Raw genomic sequence first — 11,296 nt, forward strand, 5'->3', positions numbered from 1 at the left:
AGTCTCCAAAGAGATACCATTGCTCTTCAGCACTTTGGGAGAGGTCCCTAACAGCAGTCTTTCCCATGGCAATGCACCTTTTAATTTCCTAGCTGCTGGTGCCAAGACTGTTGACTATGGAGCCAAGCAAACTACTGCTTACAGTCACACACACACACACACAAAAGAATAAGACATGTACTACATGAAGCATATTAGTAAAGAAGTATTATAAATTCACCTTGAGTGCAAAGAAACTGGAATTTTATAAATTATGTATGTGTGGGCAAAGACAAGTTTTTATTATTGTAGTTGTTAGCTAATGGAGTATGACTCATAGCAACCATATAAACAACAGGTCTGTGTCTTGTCCTAGCCTGTGCCAACCTCATTCTCTCAGAAAAATTCCAGCTCATTGCAACAGTCACTATGTCAATCCATCTGATTTAGGGACTTCTTCTCTTTCACTGAACCTCTACCTTCTGAAGCTTAATGTCCCCCTCCAAGGAATAACCTCTCTGACAAACATTTCAAACTTATGTAAAACTAAACTTTGCCATTTTAATCAACAAAAATCCCTTTGTCTGTACTTTCTCCATAACATACCTCTTTGTTCTTTGGAAGTCCATTGGAATATTCAATACTTTTCTTTAATGCCATAGCTCAAAAGCATAAAATCTTTCTATGTTACCCTTACTTATTACTCATCCAGCTCTAAAATTCATAGCAAGTGATTGAAAAGACCATGGCTTGTATCAGACGCACCTTAGTCCTCAAACTAACATTGTTGCTCCTCAGTAATTTGAATAGGTCTCTGACTACAGACTTACCCAATGCAATATGACTTGATCTCTTAAATGCTATGTGTTAATTGTGAATATAAGTAGGGTGAAGTTACTGACAGCTTCAATCTTTTCTCCATCTATCATGGTGAGAATTTTTGTTTTCTTGATGCTGAGATGCAATCTATATTGAGGGACGTAGTCTTTGATCTTGTACAGCAATTACTTCAAGTCCTCTGAGCAAGCAAGGCTGTGTCATCTGCATAACATATATTGTTGATGAGAAATCCTCATATCCTAATGTCACATTATTTTTTATGGAGTCCAAATTAGGATCATATAATCCAGGAAAAAGAAAAGAGGAAAATGACAAAGATAGAAGTCTTTCAATTAACACCATCATATTTTTAAGAAGTGAGCACAGAAGGTATAAATTATTAGAGAGAGATATTTTTACAGAGAGCTAAAATACTTTTAAAGAACAAACAAATTTATCCTGGAGAGGGTTAAACCGGGCTGCTCCTTGGAGACAAGGATTCTGGGGCTTCGTCTGACATACTTTGGACATGGATGGAGGGACCGGTCCTTGGAGAGGGACATCATGCTTGGGAGGGTGGAGGGACAGCGCAGCAGAGGAAGGCCCTCTATAAGGTAGATTGATTCAGTGACTGGGGTAATTGGGATGGGTGTGTCAGAGGCAGTGAGATTGGCACAGGATAGAGCAGGGTTTAGGACTGTGAGTTGCAAGCGACTTGACGGCACATAACAACAACAACAACAACAGAAACAAAGAAAGACAGTAATTTAATAAGGGGAAAATAGCTTGAAATGTTAAATGGCAAAAGTAAACCAAAATAATGAATTAAAACCCAACATCATTCAAATTTATTTTCCCTAGTTCCTTCTGTTGCTGTTTATGCATTTGATCCTTGAGTTATAATACAACTATTGGAATCCTTTTCTTCTTGATGCTATGTATTGGAGAGTTGGACAGTGTATAGGGATGATAGAAAGAGAATTGATGCCTCTGAGGTGTGGTGCTGGAGAAGAGAGTTGACTATACCAAGGACTGCTAGCAGAACAAACAGGTTTGTCCTGGAGAGGATGAAGCCAGAATGTTCCCTGGAGTCAAGGATTCTGAAACTTCATCTGACATACTTTGGGCATGTTACAAGGAGGGACTGGTCCTTGGTAAGGGACATCATGTTTGGGAGAGTGGAGGGGCGGCACAGGAGAGGAAGACCCTTGATGAGATAGATGGATTGATTCTGTGAGTGGGGTGGTGGGAATGAATGTGTTTGAGACAGCGAGACTGGCACAGGATAGAATGACATTTAGGGCTTTTTTACATGGGGTCACTATGAGTCACAAACAACTCGATGGCACATAACAACAACATTGGAATTCTACTATGAACATTTGTGGCTAATGTGAATATATCAATTACATTAATCTCTGCTATTTATAAGGAGTTCTGGTGTCTTAGTGGTAAGGACTTGTGCTGCCAACTCAACGGCTTTTGGTTCAAATCTGTACATTGCTCCCTGGGAGAAAAATAGAGAAATATCCCATGTGATTTGCTGCCTCTGAAAAACCACCAGAGGGTCAGTTATGAGTTGATTCCAATTTGGTGGTATACAACTGCCACATTTGCCATCACAGAGATTACATTCCGGTTAGTAGTTGATCTTACAATGAGTTGTATGCCAATGCTACAATTGTACTCAGAGCTCTTCTTTTTGATTCTTGTATTACTCATTGTCTTAATTACCTCCTACTTCAATAACAGAAATAACACACACATAAAACTACACTGAAAAGAAACAAATGTGTTTTCTTACAGTTAGGATACTAGATGTCTGAATTCAGGACACTCTCAAGAAGAATTTCCCTTTTTAACAGCTCTAGAGGAAGGTAATTTTCTCTTTTGAGCTTCTATTTTTGGGTGATCTTCATATAGTCTTGACATCTCTCTGACCTCATCTTTGCTTCTTTAGCTTATGCTTTCATATTTTGTAAGAGATTGATTCAAAATATACCCTAAATTTATCACTGATATAACAAAGACAACCCATTCCCAAATAAAATTATAACCACAGGTATAGAAATCATATAATTTTAGCAAAAAATTCATACCAGCCAAGATGTCTAAAAAATTTAAATATTATTTTTTAGAAAATAAAACAGCAACAACAAAATAATAAATTCATTGCTGGAAAAGTAACTTCTGACTTAAAACAACTCTTCTGGTATCCCAGGCTGTAAATTTAATTAGAACAAACTGCCTATCTTTCTCCCTAAAAACCTTTAAAAATGCATGTATTTATTTTTGAGAGCTGCAATAACAGATATCCATAAATGGAATTTTAAACAACAGAAGTCTGTGTGCTCATAGTTCATGAAATAAAAATTGTGAAACCATGTGCCAATCAGTTGAGTGTCTTTTGGAAATTCTGGTGGACTTAGAGCATACTTCTCTTTTAGCTTCTGATACTTACTCCCATCAACAAGATTCCTACTAAAAACAACCCTTTATCAGCTTTAATAGGCTGTGTCTCAATGTGAGAAGACTATCTTTTTCTCAAGGAATGGCAATGTTGATGGCAGCCAACCTCATGACATCACAGAAAACATCAGTAATAGTTTGGTAGAATGCCCAGCTAGCTAAGATTTACAGATGAAAACATTTCAATAAAGGACCATTTGTTAAGAACAACAAAAAAGATAAATAAAAATATCAAATGACCTCGCTATTCCACTAGTAGGAACATAATCCAAGAAAATCAGGACTGAGGCACAAATGGAGACAAGTAATATTTATCAAAGCATTAGTTTTTAGCTCTTGCTATATCACTTCAATCTCTGCCTTCATTTGCCTGTGGTCTTTTTTCTTCTACAAGAAAATGTTTTTTTTTTTTTCTAAAAACCTTGGATGATTTATTTCACCTCAAGATTCTTAACCATAATATCTACAATATCTCTTACAAATAGAGTTTTGAAATCCCAAGTGTATAAATATGTTTGGGATACTCTATTTAAGACAATAATGCACTGATGTTGTTGTGTGTTGTGTAACATTGGGATTAGAGGGAAACATCATAACCTGCATTACCCAGATGACACAACCTTGCTTAAAGAAAGTAAGGAGGGCTTGAAGCATTTGTTGCAGAGGAACAATGAATGCAGCCTTTGGTATGGATTACATCTCAATGTTAAGAAAATAAAGATTCTTATCACTGGACCAATAGGCAACATCATGATGGATAAAGAGGAGATTAAAAGTGGCAGCAACTTCATCTTGCTTGGATTCACAATTAACACATTTAGTATGAGCAATCAGAAAACAGAGACATACTGCAATGGGAAAAATCTGAAGTTAGGGACCTTTCCAAACTATTGAGGAGTAGTGATGCCAGTTTGAGGACTCAGGTGTGTCTGATTCAGCCCATAGTCTTTCTATGCATAACTTTCTATGCATCTGAGAGCTGGACAATGAGTGAATAAGGACGATAGAAGAATTGATGCTTTTTAAAAAAAAAAAATTTCTTTTGTAATTGATGCTTTTGAGCTGCAATGTTGAAGAAGAGAACTGAATATCCCATGGATGACCAAAAGACCAAGCAAATATGTCTTGGAGAGAGTGTAGCTGGAGTGCTTTTTGGAGCCAAGAACGAAAAGTCATCACTACACATACTTTGGGAATGTTGCTAGGAGGGAGTATTCCTTGGAGAAGGACATGATTCTAGGAAGGATGGAGGTTCAGCAAAGGAGAGAAAGACCCTTGACGGGGTGGATTGACACAGTGACTGTCACAATAGTCTCTTGTGTGCCAGGAAGTGTGAGTATAGCACTAGATATAACAGAGTTCAGCTCTTTTGTTCATAGGGTCACTATGAGTTGCATGAAGCTGTTCTGCAATACCAAAGGTATGGGTTTCAAATCCACCAGCTGCTCCACTGAAGAAGGATGGGCAATCTCCTCCCTTGTGATTAACTGCCTCTGAAAACCCACTGGAGGTTCAGCTATGGGTTGGTTCTGACACTACAGTATAAAACAACTACACACACACACACACACACACACACACACACACACACACACACGTATGTATATATGATGTTGTTGTTGTTGTTAAGTGCCGTTGGGTTGCAGGCAACTCATAGCAACCCTATGAAGGAGAGTCCTTGATGCTTGGGTGCCTTTCATCCTCTCTCCGGGTGCATAGGGTTTCCAGGGCAAGCTATTATAGAAGTGGATGTCACTCCTCCTTCCAATGTATGTGTGTATGTACGTTTAATCTCAAGTAGATAGTGTGAAAGAATACTGCTATAAGGCATTCCTTTCCTGATTTAAACCAACATATCCTCTTGTTCTATTCAAATGACTGTTTCACATACTGTTTCCACATGAGCACAATTAAGTGTTCTGGAATTAAAATTCTTCCCAGTATTATCTATTATTTATTATTATCTATACAGTTGAATGTATTTGCATAGTTAGTTAAATATACAAATAACTAGATAGTCCTATATGACCCGATAATGAGAACTGCAAGGAGCTCTGGAGATGTTACCCATAGTGGGTAGAACTAGGTTCATAAAAGGCAACACCTCTATGACAGTTTTAATCTACCAACTGCTCAAGAGAGAAAGAAGTACAATCGCCTTCCACATAATTAAATACTGGCTGGAGGATCAGTTAGGAGTCAAATTTCGCTCCATAGTAATGACTGACAGAGAAACGTATCTCCTTGGAGGTGTGTGTTTACATTTCAAGGAAAATGAGAACTATAACATTAAATAAGCAGAAGCTAGTCTTATGGCCTTAGGGAATTCTGGTGTCCTAGAGATAAAGGTAAAGGGTGGGCGGTCAGCAAAGGAGAGGAAGACCCTCAACCAGGTGGACTGACATAGTGACTATACTATTGCAATGGGCAATCAGGAAGTGTGAGGATGGTGCAGGACAGAACAGGGTTTGGATTTTTGTTCATAGAGTTGTTGTGAGTTGTGCTCTACTTGATAACATTTAACAATAACAATAATAATAACAACAATGGAAAAGAGTTGCACTTCCAAAAGAAATATAAAGGTCCAAATCCACCATTTGCTCTGTGGAAGAAAGATGGGCAATCTTCTAACACGCATACAGCTTCTGAAAAACTACTATGAGTCAGTTCTGACTTGATGTCACAAAGCAGTAACAGTCTTGTGTAATAAGATGCTCCTTATTTAAGCCATGGTCTTTTCTTATGCATATAGAAGTTGGATAATGATAAGAATGAGAGAAGAAGAATGAATGCCTTTGAATTGTGGTGTTGGAAAAGGAGATTGATTTCATAGACTCAATGGCACATGGCAAAAATGCAGTCTTGTACCTTCCTTAGGAAATTGTTTTGTGTTTTGGGTTTGTTTTTTTTTTTTATTTCAAAAGATAAGGAAACAGGATACTTTCCATTATCTCTTCAGGGTGACTCTTTCTAAAGAGAATAGGACATTTTGGTTATCTTATGTTCAGTTGTATTGTGAAAAGGGAAGTTTCTTTCACTACAACAGAACCTAATGTGTGGGATGGCATTTGATTTTCAGTACACAATCTCAAAATAAGAACTTAAGCAATAGAGGCTTGACTCAGTGATTATGCAACTGACAATGAATTAATAGAAAATTCACATCTTAAAATACCTCTGGCAAAAGGACTCTCTTTTTAAAAGACTTTTTTGGATCTTACATATTTCAAATCTAGTATTATAAATGTAAATGCTAATAATATCACAGTCACTGGAAATTAATTACTATGAAGTTCTAAACAACTCATAGCTGAATATCCAACAAGTTTTCAGAGGTTGGAAATTGATGGGAAAAGTTTGATCATTTTTCTCCCATGGAACCACTGATGAACAGTGCAACTCCATATAGATTATGCTTTATAATATCTTAGGTGGGAAAAGGACTTTTTCTTAAGAGTTGCCCTTATCACACTAAAATTCCTTTCAACATTTACTTGGACTAGGCCATGATCTTCATAATTACTTCCTATGCATCAGAGAGCCGGACAATAACTAAAGATAAAGAAGAATCGATGCCTTTGAGTTGTGATGCTGGAGAAGAGTATTGAACAATGAACTGCCAAGAGAACAAACAGGTCTGTCTTGGAGAAGGTGAAACCAAAATATTCCTTGGAGGCAAAGTTTTTTAATCTTTATCTCACATAATTTGGGCATGTAGACAGGAGAGACTAGTACTTAGAGAAGGACACCATGCTTGAAAGTGTGGAGGGACAGTGTAGAAGAGAAAGACCCCAGATGAGACGGATTGGCACAGTAACTGAGGTAAAGGGAGTAAGTGCATCTAAGGTTGCTGAATTTATTTATAAGGGGACCTTAAAGTGCATAGAAAGACTTTAAGTACCTTAATGGGAAATAGATAGAAACTAAAACTACCTTAAAAGTTTGACTTGTGGCTTACCGACCTAGCATAAAATTGTAATACTGTCAAACTCGTATTACGTGTGCTTTAAGGTAATATAAGAGGACATAAAGAGGAGTCAGTGAGACTGGCTCAGGATAGGGAAGGATTCAGAGAAATTGTACATAGTGTCACTATGAGTTGCAGGTGACCTGATGGCACATAACAACAGCAAAACCAAGATACAACACATTAAAAACTCTTACCAATCCTGTTCCATGCTCACAAATTTATGGTAGGCCCATTGTGGCCAATATCAGTTTTATACAATAGCAATGGAGTAAAACAACTATGAGATATCATCTCACCCCAGTAAGAATAGCAAAATGTCACAGAACAGCAAACAACAAATGCTGGTGAGGTTGTGGAGAAACTGAAACCCTTATTCACTGTTGGTGGAAGTGTAAAATGGTCCAGAAATACCATTTATCCAGAAATTCTACTACTGGATATACCCGGAAGAAACCATAACTGCCACCCAATTAGATATATGCACACCCATGTTTATCACGACTTTGTTCATAATAACAAAGAGTTGGAAACAACCTAAGTGCCCATCAACAAATGAATGGATGGAGAAGATGTGTTATGTTCACACAATGGAATACTATGCTGCATTGAAAAACAAGGAACTCATGAAATATTATTCAAAATGGGTGACGCTGGTGGGCATTATGCTGAGTGAAATATCTCAGACACAAAAGGACAAATACTGCATAGTGCCAAACTATAAAATGGGACTGACATCGGGGCTGGGGGGAGATTGAGAAAGATGGGATAAATTATGTATACTTCATTGAAACAGATGGGAGAAAGAACTGTTTAAAAGGGATATATGATTAGGTATTATTATTGTCATGACAGGAGTCTAGAACAAAGACTGCATAGTGGAGTTGACTTGGGGGAAAAGACTGTATAATAATGAAACCATTTTTCTTTTATTTTTCAAAGAGAAGAACAAACTTGGGAGGATGAGGTGATCAGGGAGAAAAGTGCAACAATGAATGAATGGAAATTCAAAATCTCTGTAAATTTTCATTAAAATTAATAATAAAATGGGGGGGGGAAGCAAAGGAGTGGACAGTACTGGAATATTTGAGACAGGATCATCCTGAACTTTAGAGTCTAGGTTCAGTGTCTTATCAAGCAACCAGTTTACTAAAGCATACTGTGTGTTCCCTTATCCAACATAACTAGAGAAAAAAAGCTGTTATGAGTTCTTGGGCTGAATGTGATTCACAATGATATTATAAAGAAATAGATGATAATGGCTGCTCTATCCTGTATCATTCTCACAATCTCCTCCTATATGCTTCAATCTATTGCTACAATCACTGGGTCAATCCAATTTTTTTTAGTCTTCCTCTCTTTCTCTGATGCTCTACCTTTCCTGGCATGATGCCTTTTTCACAGGATTGGCCCCACTTGAAAACATCCCCGAAGTATGTAAGATGAAATTTCAAGATTCTTGCCTCTAAGGAACATAACTGTACTTTCTCCAAGAGAGCCTTGTTTGTTTTTTGGCAGTCCATGGGATATTTAGTATTTTTCTCCAATACTATAGTTCAAAGGCATCAATCCTTAGTCATTATTCAGTTTTCAGATTCATGTTGTTGTTATGTGCCCTAGAGTCATCTGTGACTCATAGTGACCCTGCATACATTAGCTCTGAAACTTGCCCTATCCTGAACCAATCTCATTGTGTCTGGCAAACTTAATCCCATTTCTTGAGTCACTAAGTCCATTCAACTCATCCTGGGTCTTCCTGCCCTGCACTGTTCCTCCATCTTTGTAAGCATGATGTTCCTTTCCAAGGACAGGTCCCTTCTGCCCACATGCCCAAAGTGTATGAGATAGAGCCTCAAATTCCTTGCCTCCAGGGAGCAACCTGTTTTCCCCCTCTCCAGGACAGACCTATTTGTTCTGGCAGTCTACAGTAAGTCCAACACTCTTTTCCAGCACCAAAACTCAAAGATATTTATCCTTCTATCATCTTTAGTTATTCTCCAGGTGTCTGATGCAAGTAATTGCAAAGACCATGGCTTGGATGAGGTGCACCTTAGTCTCCAGACTGGCATCATCACTCTTCAGTACTCTAGAGAGGTCTCTGACAGCAGACTTTCCTAGTGCAATTCAACTCTTGATTTCCTGACTGCTGGTGCCAAGAATGTGGAACCAAGCAAGCTGAAGTTATCAACAATCTCAATCTCTTCTCTGTCTACCAGTAAGCTGCCAAGTGGCCCTGTGGTGAAAATCTTTTCTTGATGTTGAGCTTCAGTCCAATATTGAAGAAAAAGACTATGGCTCAGAGAAAGTGAACCTTAGTTCCTTAGTCTTTAAACTGACATCATTGTTCTTTAGCACTCCAGAGAGGTCCCTGACAGCAGATTTTCCCAATACAACACGCCTTTTGCCTTTTTTTTTTTTGGGGGGGGGGGTTGTTGACACCATGGTTGTTGATAGTGGATCTAAGCCAAAAACAAAAACAAAAAAAAATAAAACAACCCCAAAACTGTAGACAACTTCAACATTTTTTAACTATTTTTATATTACCTATTGTTCCTGGTATTTTTGTGTTCTTGATGTTGAGATGTAACCTATATGGAAGGCTCTAGTCTTTGATATTCTGTAGTAAGTGATTTAAGTCTTCTTTATTTTCTGTGAGAAAGATTGTCATCTGCATAATAAAAGTTGTTGCTGAGTATACCCCCGATCCTGACTGCACATTCTTCATACAATGGGAATTTGATTTGAGTCTAGTTTCTCAAATGATTTGTTCAACACATACAAATTAAATAAGCTTGGGGAAAGTTACAACCTTGAGACACACTTTTGCTGATTTTAAACCATGCAATGTTCCTTTTTTCTATTTCAACAACTGGTTCTTGATTTATGTATAAGTTTCACACAAGCACAATTAAGTGTTCTGGAATTACAATTCTTCTCAATGTTATCTGTAAACTGTTATGGTCTACACAGTCAAATGCCTTTGGAAAGTCAATAAAATGCAAATAGACATCTTTTATATTCTTTGTTTTCAGTTCAGCACTGCCTCTGTTTGTTGAAACATGACACAGTTGATAATTAGAATTCCATAAATTCTTGGAGTTGTATTTTTTTCTCAATGTTCCAGTGTAGCTTGAACTTCCTCCTTCATTTTTATTGGTTCTTAATCATATACTACTTCCTTGAATGTTTCAATGTCTGTCAATTGTTTTTGTAACAGTACTCTGTATATTCCTTCCACATTTTATTGATAGTTTCTGCACCTTTCAGGATCTTGCCCACAGAATCATTAAGTGTTGCAACTCGAGGTGTGAATTCACTTTTCAGTTATTTCAGTGTGAAAAATTGTGATTTGTGTTCTTATTTTAGGTTTTCTACTTCCATGTCTTTGAGTTTTGTGAAAACACTTTGCTTTTTCCTTTTAATCTGCCCTTTGAAGATTTCTGATCAGCTTATCCTTTATTTTGGCCACTCACCATGGTGGTACAAATTTCTGATTCTTCTATTGTTTTTTAATTGTTTAAAGTTTATTTATTGGTTTGCTTACGAAGTTCATATACCTTGTGTTTCACAGTATTTCTCATTCATATTTTGTTTCATACAATCATTCTCATGAATTGTTGTTGTTGTTGTTGTTATGTGCTGTTGAGTCGTTTGTGACTCATAGTGACCCTATGTACAACAGCCCTAAACCCTGCTCTTTCCTGTGGCAATCGCATTGCCTCTGACACACCCATCCCGATTACCCCAGTCACTGAATCAATCCACCTCATAAAGGGTCTTCCCCTCCTGCACTGACCCTCCACCCTACCAAGCATGATGTCCCTCTCCAAGGACCTGTCTCTCCTTACAACATGGCCTAAGTATGTCAGACGAAGCCCCAGAATCATGGCCTCCAAGGAGTAGCCTGTTTAACCCTCTCCAGGATGAATCACAGTCAACACTCTTGGCACCAGCAGTCAGGAAATCAAAAAGCATATCGCGATGGGAAAGTCTGCTGTTAGGGACCTCTCTAAAGTACTCAGGAGCAACGGTGTCTCTCTGGAGACTAAGGTGCACCTGATA

Source organism: Elephantulus edwardii, unplaced genomic scaffold (genome assembly GCF_000299155.1).
Source record: "Elephantulus edwardii isolate Elephantulus edwardi_28Jun2011 unplaced genomic scaffold, EleEdw1.0 scaffold00110, whole genome shotgun sequence".
Classification (NCBI taxonomy): domain Eukaryota; kingdom Metazoa; phylum Chordata; class Mammalia; order Macroscelidea; family Macroscelididae; genus Elephantulus; species Elephantulus edwardii.